This window comes from Cervus elaphus, chromosome 21 (genome assembly GCF_910594005.1).
Source record: "Cervus elaphus chromosome 21, mCerEla1.1, whole genome shotgun sequence".
Lineage (NCBI taxonomy): Eukaryota > Metazoa > Chordata > Mammalia > Artiodactyla > Cervidae > Cervus > Cervus elaphus.
Window position 1 is genome coordinate 33,224,091 of NC_057835.1, and position 10,383 is coordinate 33,234,473.

A 10,383-nucleotide genomic window follows, 5' to 3' on the forward strand; every position below is an offset into this window, starting at 1 on the left:
ATGCCTAACAAACCCAGGAATCCCTTGTCCCAGGAGTGTTTACCAGTCCGACAGACTGTAAACTCGGATAGCCTGGCATTCTCAGAATGTAGTGCAGGGCGGGCACTGAGCAAAAGTTTGATGAGTGAATAACTGAAAAAATGAAATTCAGGTAGAGAAGCGATTTGCATAAAAGCAGGGCAGAGATTAATGTATTGCGAGGAAAAGAAAAAAGGAGGTTTCTTCTGTAGCTTAGCAAACAAGAAATACTCAGTAGAAACTCCAACCTCTGGGATTTCCCTGGTGATCCAGTGATTTGGACTTTCACCTTACAATGCAAGGGGTGTGGGTTTGATTCCTGATTGGGAAACTAAGATCTCACATGCCTTGTGGCCAAAAAACCAGAACATAAACAACAGAAGTAATATTGTAACAAACTCAATGAAAACTTTAAAAATGGTCCACATCAAAAAAAAAAAAAAAAGAGAGAGAGAGAGAAAAGAAAGCAAAGAAAACCCAACCTCTGACATTCGAGCCCAGTTAAGCTGCAGTGTGACATCTAATTGCCCAGGCCCTACACCACCACAGCCCTCTCATTGAAATACGGATGCAAATCACAATTTACTTCCTCAAAGTTAAATTTCATTAAATATTAGTTTAATTTAATGTTTTCCAGATTAATTCAAGATTAATTTATATCCAGGCATTTGCACAGCCCAAGCAGTATCTCTCCTTTCTGTCACTTCTATCATCTCACAGACAGCAGAAAAAAGGAAAATGTATGGTGACGGAGTGCCAGGATAGAGTAAATAGAGGGAGATGTAATTAAACTATTACATATCTTTACCTCAAGTGTGGGGGGAAAAAAACACCATAAATTTGCCAGTGAGGAGAGTAGTATGCACATCAGGAAGCCTGATAATCAAAAACTTTGCAGACAGGAAAAGTGGGGTTTACTAGAGGACCTGGACTGAAAATCAGATGCTGTACTTAACCCTACATATTCTTCCTAAAGGGCTTCCCAGGAGGTGCTAGAGGTAAAGAATCTAACTGACAACGTAGGAGATGCAATCTAGGACACATGAGTTCAATCCCTGGGTCGGGAACGTCCCCTGGAGAAGGAAATGGCAACCCACTCCAGTATTCTTGCCTGGAGAATTCCATGGACAGAGGAGCATGGCAGGCTATAGTCCACAGGGTCGCAAAGAGTTGGACATGACTGAGGAACTGAGTGTGCATGCGTGTGCACACGCGTGCACACACACACACATTCTTCTTAAGTCTCATAATGTGTATTTTTGCTGAAAGAATCTTTTATCTTTTGTCCAGTCTATCCTAATCCAGTCTACCCTGACCAGCTAGAGAAGCCAGTGATAGAAACAGAGAAGGAGCAGTGAGAGAAATGAGAAGACGGCAAAGAAAAGGGGGGTCACCTGATCACAGAAGTTAAAGAAGCAATGAGGGATCTGTCACTAATTTAAATAGAAAAAGTCATGAGGATTTTGATTTTCATATGACGATCATCCCATCAACCCTTTATTCTTAAATATAGCTTCACTGTGCTTCAACAATTTCCTTGGATAAAGACGCACATTGAAAAATACCTTGTTGCAAAGGTATAAACCTGAAATGTGAAAAACAAATGCATTTTACAATCAGACCAAGATACTAACATGATGTAAAACATTAAATAAATAAACCATTTAGACTAGTTCTCTTAAATTGAGCAAATGGAATCCAACAGAACAGCTGTTAATATTATCTTTCTCCATAAAGAGAAACCTTGATGACTCATTTAGAGCTTCATAAATTGTAGCTTTTTCCCTGCTTGGTATAAAGAGGGTTTTTTCATCCAGTCTGTGATTTGGTATGTATGGCTAGCTTTCATATGCAATGTAAGATCATATCAGCCTGTTCTTCCAGATCTGAAAACTCTCGCTCACTCAAGCACCTTGCGCCTTATTCAAGCAAATTCACTGACATTAAGCTGAAAAACACACACATTTAGTGGCAATCTAATTCCTCCAATTTATTTCTGCATAAACCCAATTTCAAGATAGCATGCTTTTTGAATATATATATACATTGCATACGTATATATGTGTGTGTGTTATGCATTATAGAAGAATCACAAGAAAGTTATTGTTAAGAAATAAATCATCTCAAAACAATCTGAAGTCTTTGTGTGTTTCTCTGAAATTGCATCTTTCTCCTTTCCTTCACCTAAGATCATTGCTTCTTTACATTGATTTTATGTGCATGCACGGTGGTGGACCACCCTGTGAGAAATACTAGACTATTCTTTCTGAGTTATCAAGGTTTATATCAAAGGTTTAGGGCTTCCTTCGTGGCTCAGTGGTAAAGAACGCTCCAGCCAATGCAGGAGACCCGAGTCAGATCCCTGGGTCTGAAAGATCCCTGGGTGGGGAAGATCTCCTGGAAAAGGAAATGGCAACCCACTCCAGTATTCTTGCCTGGAGAATTCCATGGACACAGGAGCCTGGCAGGCTACAGTCCATGGGGTCACAGAGGCAGGCACGACTTAATGACTAACAACAACAAATATCAAAGGTTAATGAACTTTCTTTCTCAAATGAAAATTATAAAAAAGAAACAGTTTGTAAAAAGGATCAAAACAAGGGAGTTTTGGTTAGCACTGGGGAGGAGGCTCCAAGATTTGTGTTTCTGGTTCTTCCTCACTCTCTCTCCTACGACTGCAGCCCTGGAAGCAGCTCGAGAGTCCCTAACTCTGTGACCAATGACAAAAAAAATCCAGTGCCAATCCCATTGAACATTGTTGTTGTTCAGTCGCTACGTCGTGTTTGACTCTTTGTGACCCCATGGACTGTAGCACGCCACACCAAGCTTCCCTGTCCTATCTCCCAGAATTTGCTCAAACTCATGTGCATTGAGTCAGTGAAGCCATCCAATTATCTTGTCCTCTATCACCCACTTCTCCTCCTGCCTTCAATTTTTCCCAGCATCAGGATCTTTTCTAATGAGTCAGCTCCTCACATCAAGTGGTCAAAGTACTGGACCTTCAGCTTCAGCATCAGTCTGTCCAATGAATATTCAGGGTTAATTTCCTTTAGGATTGACTGGTTTGATCTTCTTGCTGTCCAAAGGGCTCTCAAGAGTATTCTTTAGTACCACAGTTAAAAAGCATCAATTCTTTGGTGTTCAGTCTTCTTTATGGTCCAACTCTTACATCCGTACATGACTACTGGAAAAACCATAGCTTTGACCATACAGAATATAATTGAATAGAATTCAAAATAAAAAGACCTCATTGTGTGGGCTTGACTACAAGACAAAGGAAGCTGGGAGACAAACCTTGGGCATATTTTAAACATAATTTGTAAAATGTGTTTACTAGTACCATTTGATTATACACACAATTTGTATGTGTGAAAGTCCCATACCTGGCACATAGTAGGTATGCAAATAAACCTTTAGTGAGTTGGAGCCTAATTCATTTTGAATCTTCGATAAAATAGAGTTTAAGCAAGAGACATTGTTCTGTGATTCTAAGTTTTAGGTGCAATCTACACCATAGTAATAGCCACAATTTCTTCCACTGGAATGTTTCCAGGCAACAAAAGTAATGGATTTGTTAAGTTACCCATGGAAAACCACAGCACCCTGAACACCTGCTGAAAGAAAGAATATTCTAGTTACAAATGTAGTTTGAACATGCTGTCTAGAGCAGATCTACTCTGCATGAAACATGTAGCCAAAGTGAGAAAGGAATGGAATGGAATATTCAAATAGGGAAAAATAGGTGGGTGGCTACATATTGGTATAAATGGAACATCATGTAGAGAAATGTGTTCTTTCTCTCTGAATTTACATTTTATACACAAAACACATAATTAATACTAGGCCATAAGGAAAACTTCCTGAAATTATTTTAGGGACAGTTTGCTAAATTGTTGCCACATACAGAAGTCCCTCCCCACCAAATACTGGTCAAGATACGATCTGTAATGGCAAAACGAACACAGAAGTTGGAATTTGGTGTGAAAACTCTTCTCCTCATAAGCCCATTGGTTTCTGTTGATTGTCCTGGCCTTCACTCAAGAGAAGCTGGCATGGGCTGTTGCCTAGCAACAGTACGTAGTGCACTTTTCTACCAGTCCATGGAAACGCTGTCTCTGGACCTCATGCCATTCAGCACCATGGTTTTGTAGATAATGACGACTTCTTAGGAACTTTCTTCCCTCCCTCCAGATGAGTGCCTGAAGAAGATTATTTTAATACTTACCCCTTCATCACAAACATCGCACTTGGCTTAAAAAAGACCAGGAAACAAGAAGGGACATCCATTGGCAACCCTTAACTTCTCTGACCAATGACAGAGGGACCAACAGAATAAAACATCTTATTAAGGATGCAATATATTTTCTTGGAATGAACTGTGACTATTTCACACTACCCATACTAATGTTTGGGCTTCCAAAGTGGCACCAGTGGTAAAGAGCCCACCTCCCAGTGCAAGAGACGTGGGTTCAGTCCCTGGGTCAGGAAGATCCCCTGGAGTAGGAAATGGCAACCCACTCCAGTATTCTTGACTGGAGAATCCCATGGACAGAGGACCCTGGCGGGCTACCTTCCATGGGGTTGAAAAATGTCAGACATGACTGAAATGATGCATGCATACTAATGTTTAATTAATATTGCCTACATGACAGACACAGCACTGTTTAGAATATTGTATCTCAACAACACAGACACTTGTTTCTCTCCTTATGCACCTTATTTGCTTATTCTTGAATCTTTCTGGAGGCTATATGTTCACTCATAAAAATACATTCCAAATCCTGGTATATTCCAGCTAAAAGGGAGGTCTTATTTTTTAAAACCAACAAATATTTTCAAGCCTAATTCAGGTGACTACAACCCTAGTTGGTCAGGGCTGGGCGAACCAAATTAGGAACTCCAGGAAACCAAGTCAGATGACCAGGAATCCTGCCTGTGTGGGGTACCATGCCCCACAGACATGGTAACAAGAATTTGGGGGGACTCATAGTCATGTCACACAGTTGAGACTTTCAAATCCAAAACAAATAATAAAGGTTTTTGTGGTTTTTTTTTTAAAGAAGGTATCTCTGAAATGCCAGAAAATAATTTACCAGGAGGTAGAAAATAAATAAGGGCTTCTCTGGTGGCTCAGTGGTAAAGAATCTGCCTGCCAATGCAGGAGACACAGGTTTGACCCCTGATCAGGGAAGATCCCCTAGAGAAGGAAATGGCAACCAACTCCAGTATTCTTGCCTGGGAAATTCCATGAACAGAGGAGCCTGGCAGGCTACAGTCCATGGGGTTGCAAAGAGTCGGACACGACTGAGCGACTAACACTCTCACATGATTATAATTTAATAGCATCAACTCACATTAGTCACCAAACTTTCTGTCCTAGTGGGTAGCCAACAGGGTGAGGGGGAGACTGGAAAGCCTGGTGTTAATACCCACCACCTTCACAGGCAGTCAGTACCTTACAATGGTAATTGGGTCTTCATGTGACTATGATTAAAAGCAGAATAAATGTTGTTGGAGTCAACTGTGAGGCAGCAGCTGAATGAAATCAGGACTGGAGGGTGACTTTAGCAAAACTCAGCAAAGGGTTTTAATGATAGACACATTTTTCAATGAGATGAGCTTTGCCCAGGCCCTACTGGGTGTTTCTTTGAGCTATCATGGTGAGTCATAGGTTTGACAAAAGCCTTCCCTCACAACTTTGAGGCATTAGGAGGTTGTCAGAAAACTCACTCTTGTGGTGGAGATCTGTTTTTGAAGTTGTACAGAATCACCGATTAATGAGTTCTCATAGTCTTCTTTTATAGCTGGGTGCATCTGGACAAGACTCAACCACAAAGGATCCGGGTGTATACATCATTAATCCTAATATCCCAAGACGTTTCTGGTCTACTGTCACCTACTCTGCTTGCCTTTGTTTCTGGAGACCTGAGAACTCCAACAGGCTGATTAGCAGAATCTTTCATTCTTCTCAGGTAGCTTTTTAAAATCATTATTATGATGGTGCATCAAATTCTCTAGGCAAGGCGATAGAGCATGTGGGCCGTCTGTCTGTAATAAGCTCCTCTAGTCAAATGCCCATGTGCTTGGGCAGACAGGGAACAGATCACAAGTTCTGAAAAGCACTGTACTGGTAGTAAACACTCTCAGAAAAGGAAAACAGGGACTTCCCTGGTGGTCCAGCGGTTAAGAATCCACCTGCCGTCAGTCCCCAACACAGGCGACGTGGGTTCAACGCTGTTTGGGGAAGAGTCCACATGCCACAAGGCAACTAAGTCTGTGCACCACAACTACCAATCCCCACTCTAAAGCCCTTGAGCCCCGGCAAGAGAAGACACCGCAACAAGAGTAGCACCTGTTTGCGCAACAAAGACTCAGTGCAGCCAAAAATAAAGAAAAAAAGAAAAGAAAGACAATTGGCTAAGACATAATACTCAAAGGGTCAGCTGGGCACTAAAAATATTTCCCAAATAAGTAAATTATCTGTTAATAAACCCTCTACCAAGACATTAGTTGTAATATTCTTCAATCTATCAAGTTCCTACATAATGCTGATAACAGAAAATGTTGTTGTTTAGTCACTAACTCATGTCTGACTCTTTATTGACCCCACGGACTATAGCCCACCAGTCTCCTCTGTCCATGGGGTTCCCCAGGCAAGAATACTGGAGTGGGTTGCCATTTCCTCCTCCAGGGGATCTTCCTGACCCAGGGATTGAACCCGAGTCTCCTGCATTGGCAGCGGTTTCTTTACACTGAGCCACCAGGGAAGCCAGATAATAGAAAACAGTTTTACCTTTTTAGTCAGAATAATTTTTAAATTTGCCTAAAAATACAGAATACAACAAATATCCATTTCCCCATCACTCCAAATGAATCAATGTTAATAATAGTCTGTCACATTTAAAATTTTTAATAAAATAATAGCTAACATTTATTGGGGGTTAACCATATATATATATATATATATGTAGTATTCCAAGTACTTTATACGCATTAATTTGATTGAATCTTACAAAAACCCTATGAGATAGAGTTGTTATTATCTTAGTTTTACAGAGAAGAAACTGAGGGACAGAATTTTAAGCCATGCCAAGTCAAGATACTTAAAAGGCTGTGTTACTTTGCTAGGGCTACCATAACACAGTTCCAAAAACTAAGTGGCTTAAACCACAGAAATTTATTATCTCATAATTCTGGAGGCTAGAAACCTGAAACCAAAGTATCTACAGAGGGACTTCCCTGGTGGTCCAGTGGTTAGGAGTTCACCTTGCAATGCTGCGGACACGAGTTCAATCACTGGTCAGAGAAATGAGACAAGATCCCACGTGTTCCAGGGAGCAACTGAGGCTGTCACAACGAGAGAGTCTGTGCACCCCAACGAAAGATCCCATGTGACTCGACTTAGACACAATGCAGCCAAATATATATATAAGTGTCTAAACAATTGGTTTCTACTGAGGCCTCTCTCCTTGGCTTGTAGACAGCTGTCTTCTCTCTGTCCTCACACAGTTTTCCCTCTGTGTGTGTGTGTGTCCTAATTTCCTTTTCTTATAAAAGGACACCAGCATACTGGATTAGGGCCCACACTAATGACCTCGTTTTTAATTTAATTACCATTTTAAAGGTCTTATCTCCAAAGTATGGGAATGAATCTTCAGGGGACACAATCCAGCAAAGAATAGGAGCAGAGCCAGTATTCATTCCCAGAAAGCCATGACCTTGTTGTCCACAATGCAGGTGCCTCTGATAACAACGAAATCCCACTGCACACTTTCTCAAACCCAGACTCCCCACCCCAGCCCCAGAGGCACACCGTCATGAAATTTATGTTTCTTTCAGAAGTTATCCTTTATATTAATAACATGCATCCATAACCTTATGTTTTTCTAACAAGTATTAACAATATCTTCATCCTTCTCCCAAACAAGGCAAGAATCTTAAAATGTGTTAACTTCTCTCCAAGTATCATCCCATGCTCACATTTCATGTAAGCAATGTCTAAGATCTTAACCATCATTTTAACCATTTTTCTCCCCAAACTAGTGAATAGTGCCACTGATTAACCACAAGGTATTTGGGCAGACCAACATATTTGGCTGATTTCTTTGGTCACAATTTCTTCTTGCATTTGAGCTCATCTTGCTCATTGCTAAAGTGTCTGCATGAGCCTTTCTTTCAATGAGAGTCTGAAAATAGGCATGTGCTTCATCTATGTATAGCTAGAAATGTTCATCACTCTTAGGATACTTTTAGGTTCAAGTTCTTTCCCCTCAGTGCTTAGGTAACAGGATTCCAGTGTTTTCTAGCATCTACTGTTCCTGGCATTTCATTCCTATGCTTCTGTCATTTGTTTCTAAGTTTGTCTTTTCTAACATTTGTCTTTAACTGCTTTCCCTCTTCTTTCTTAAACTTTTGCAGTTTAACTCTTATGTGTCTAGATACGGATTTGTTTCTATTTACTCTGCTTAGGGGCTTCCCAGGTGGCTCAGTGATAAAGAATCCACCTGCCAATGCAGGAAATCCCTGCATTGATCCCTGGGTGGGAGGATCCCCCGGAGGAGGAAATGGCAACCCACTCCAGTATTCTTGCCTGGAGAATCCCATGGACAGAGGGGCCTGGCGGGCTTCAGTCCATGAAGTCACAGAGAGAGTGACTGGGCATGTAGGCACACACACCATGCTTAAGGCACATACATTTTTCCCATTCTAGAAAACTCTTTACCATTACCTCTTCAAAGACTTCTCTCTTCTTTTTATTTTATCATTCTAGATCTCTAATAGAAAAAAACTGTTACTTCTCATTGTATCTTATCTTCCATGCCTCTTATCTTCTTTTCCTCCAACTCCTATGTCTCAGGGCATGTTTTCAACTCTGTTATCTACTTTACTTCACTGGTTCTCTCTCTCCTTTTGTGTATCTAGTCTATTGTTTAACCTATAAAACAAACATTTCCTTCCAAGGTGCAAGTTTTTTCAAAAATTCTCATTTCCTAGCATCCTGTGAAAAGCTAACGCTCATTTCAAAGAGCTTTATTCATAAAGCTCATGATACTATAGTAAAATGTTTTCTCCAAATGCAACCACAACAACAGAAGTCCAAAACCTTATTGTGGTTGTCACTTTTAAAGCAGTTCATAGATGATCTATTATATGCTTTGCTTTCACCAAGAATGTGCACTAAGAATGGCAGTAAAGCAACGCATTTCCCAGAAATGGTAATGAAGTGCAGCCAAAATAGAGATAATTATTTTAATTAATGGTAATGATTTTAACGGTTGAACATTTTAACTAATTAATTATGATTGATTGCTTGTTACTAATCAAGGAATATGAGTCAAAGTTGTAATTGAAAAACCGGGAGCAATGGGCTTTGCAGAGAGCATATCACAACCCTACTGGGATCAGAAGCATGACTTTTGCCTTGAACAGTGCATTCAGGAGCATTCCAGTCCTTTCTCTTTCATTTATTTCTAAGACAGACTGCTAGGGAGTTGACTTTCAGTGCTGTGTTTAGGATCCTTTATCAAAAATGGGGAAACAAAATGTGAAAAGTGAATACATTTCAAGAAATACATATATTATTTCTACATATCATATTATTCATCTAAATTTTATTCTTGTTAAGCTTTCAAGACTAAACATTCTTTTTCAGATAAAGATTCTAAATACAAGAAGCTACCCAATTGGTCTATTCAGGCAATCTGAATTTTTAAGAATTAATTTTTATTGGAGTATAATTGCTTTACAATATTGTGGTAGTTTCTACTGAATAGCAAAGTGAATCAACTATATGTATACATATATCCCCTCTTTTCTGGATTTTCCTCTCATTTAGGTCACCCCAGAGCCCTGAGTAGGGTTCCCTGAACTCTACATTAGTATAGCTAATGTATAGTTCTCATTAGTTATCTATTTTATATGTAGTATCAATAGCATCTACTATGCCAATCCCAATCTCTCAAACTCATAAATATATGGAACACTTCATGAATTTGCATGTCATCTTTGCACAGGGGCCATGCTAATCTTCTCTGTATTGTTCTGATTTTAGTATATGTGCTGCCAAAGCGAGCACCAGACAATGTGAATTTTTAATAGCATATTGCTGAAGAATTAGTTTCCCAGTAGTTTTATACTTAGTATGTGGACACTGGACTGTCAAACCTTTAAGAACTTAACAAACTAAAGATAGAACTCCTGAATTAAACTTCTTTTCACTCTTTAGTCTAATGATTCTATCTAATTGAGGCAAATCAACATCTCAACACAACCTGGGATTTATCTTGAGATTTACCGGTAATTCATTCTGCATTAGTAAGGGGTATCTTACTACGGTAATGTGGTCATTTTCATCCTAAATGATCC

General features: G+C 39.8%; 1 non-coding gene across 1 annotated transcript; it reads right to left on the reverse strand.

Annotated features, from left to right (window-relative positions):
* Positions 1–9,986: 9,986 nt before the first annotated feature.
* On the reverse strand, positions 9,987–10,093 carry LOC122679752. Its single transcript, XR_006336537.1, has one exon. It is a non-coding gene; the product is annotated as a U6 spliceosomal RNA (small nuclear RNA).
* Positions 10,094–10,383: the final 290 nt, after the last annotated feature.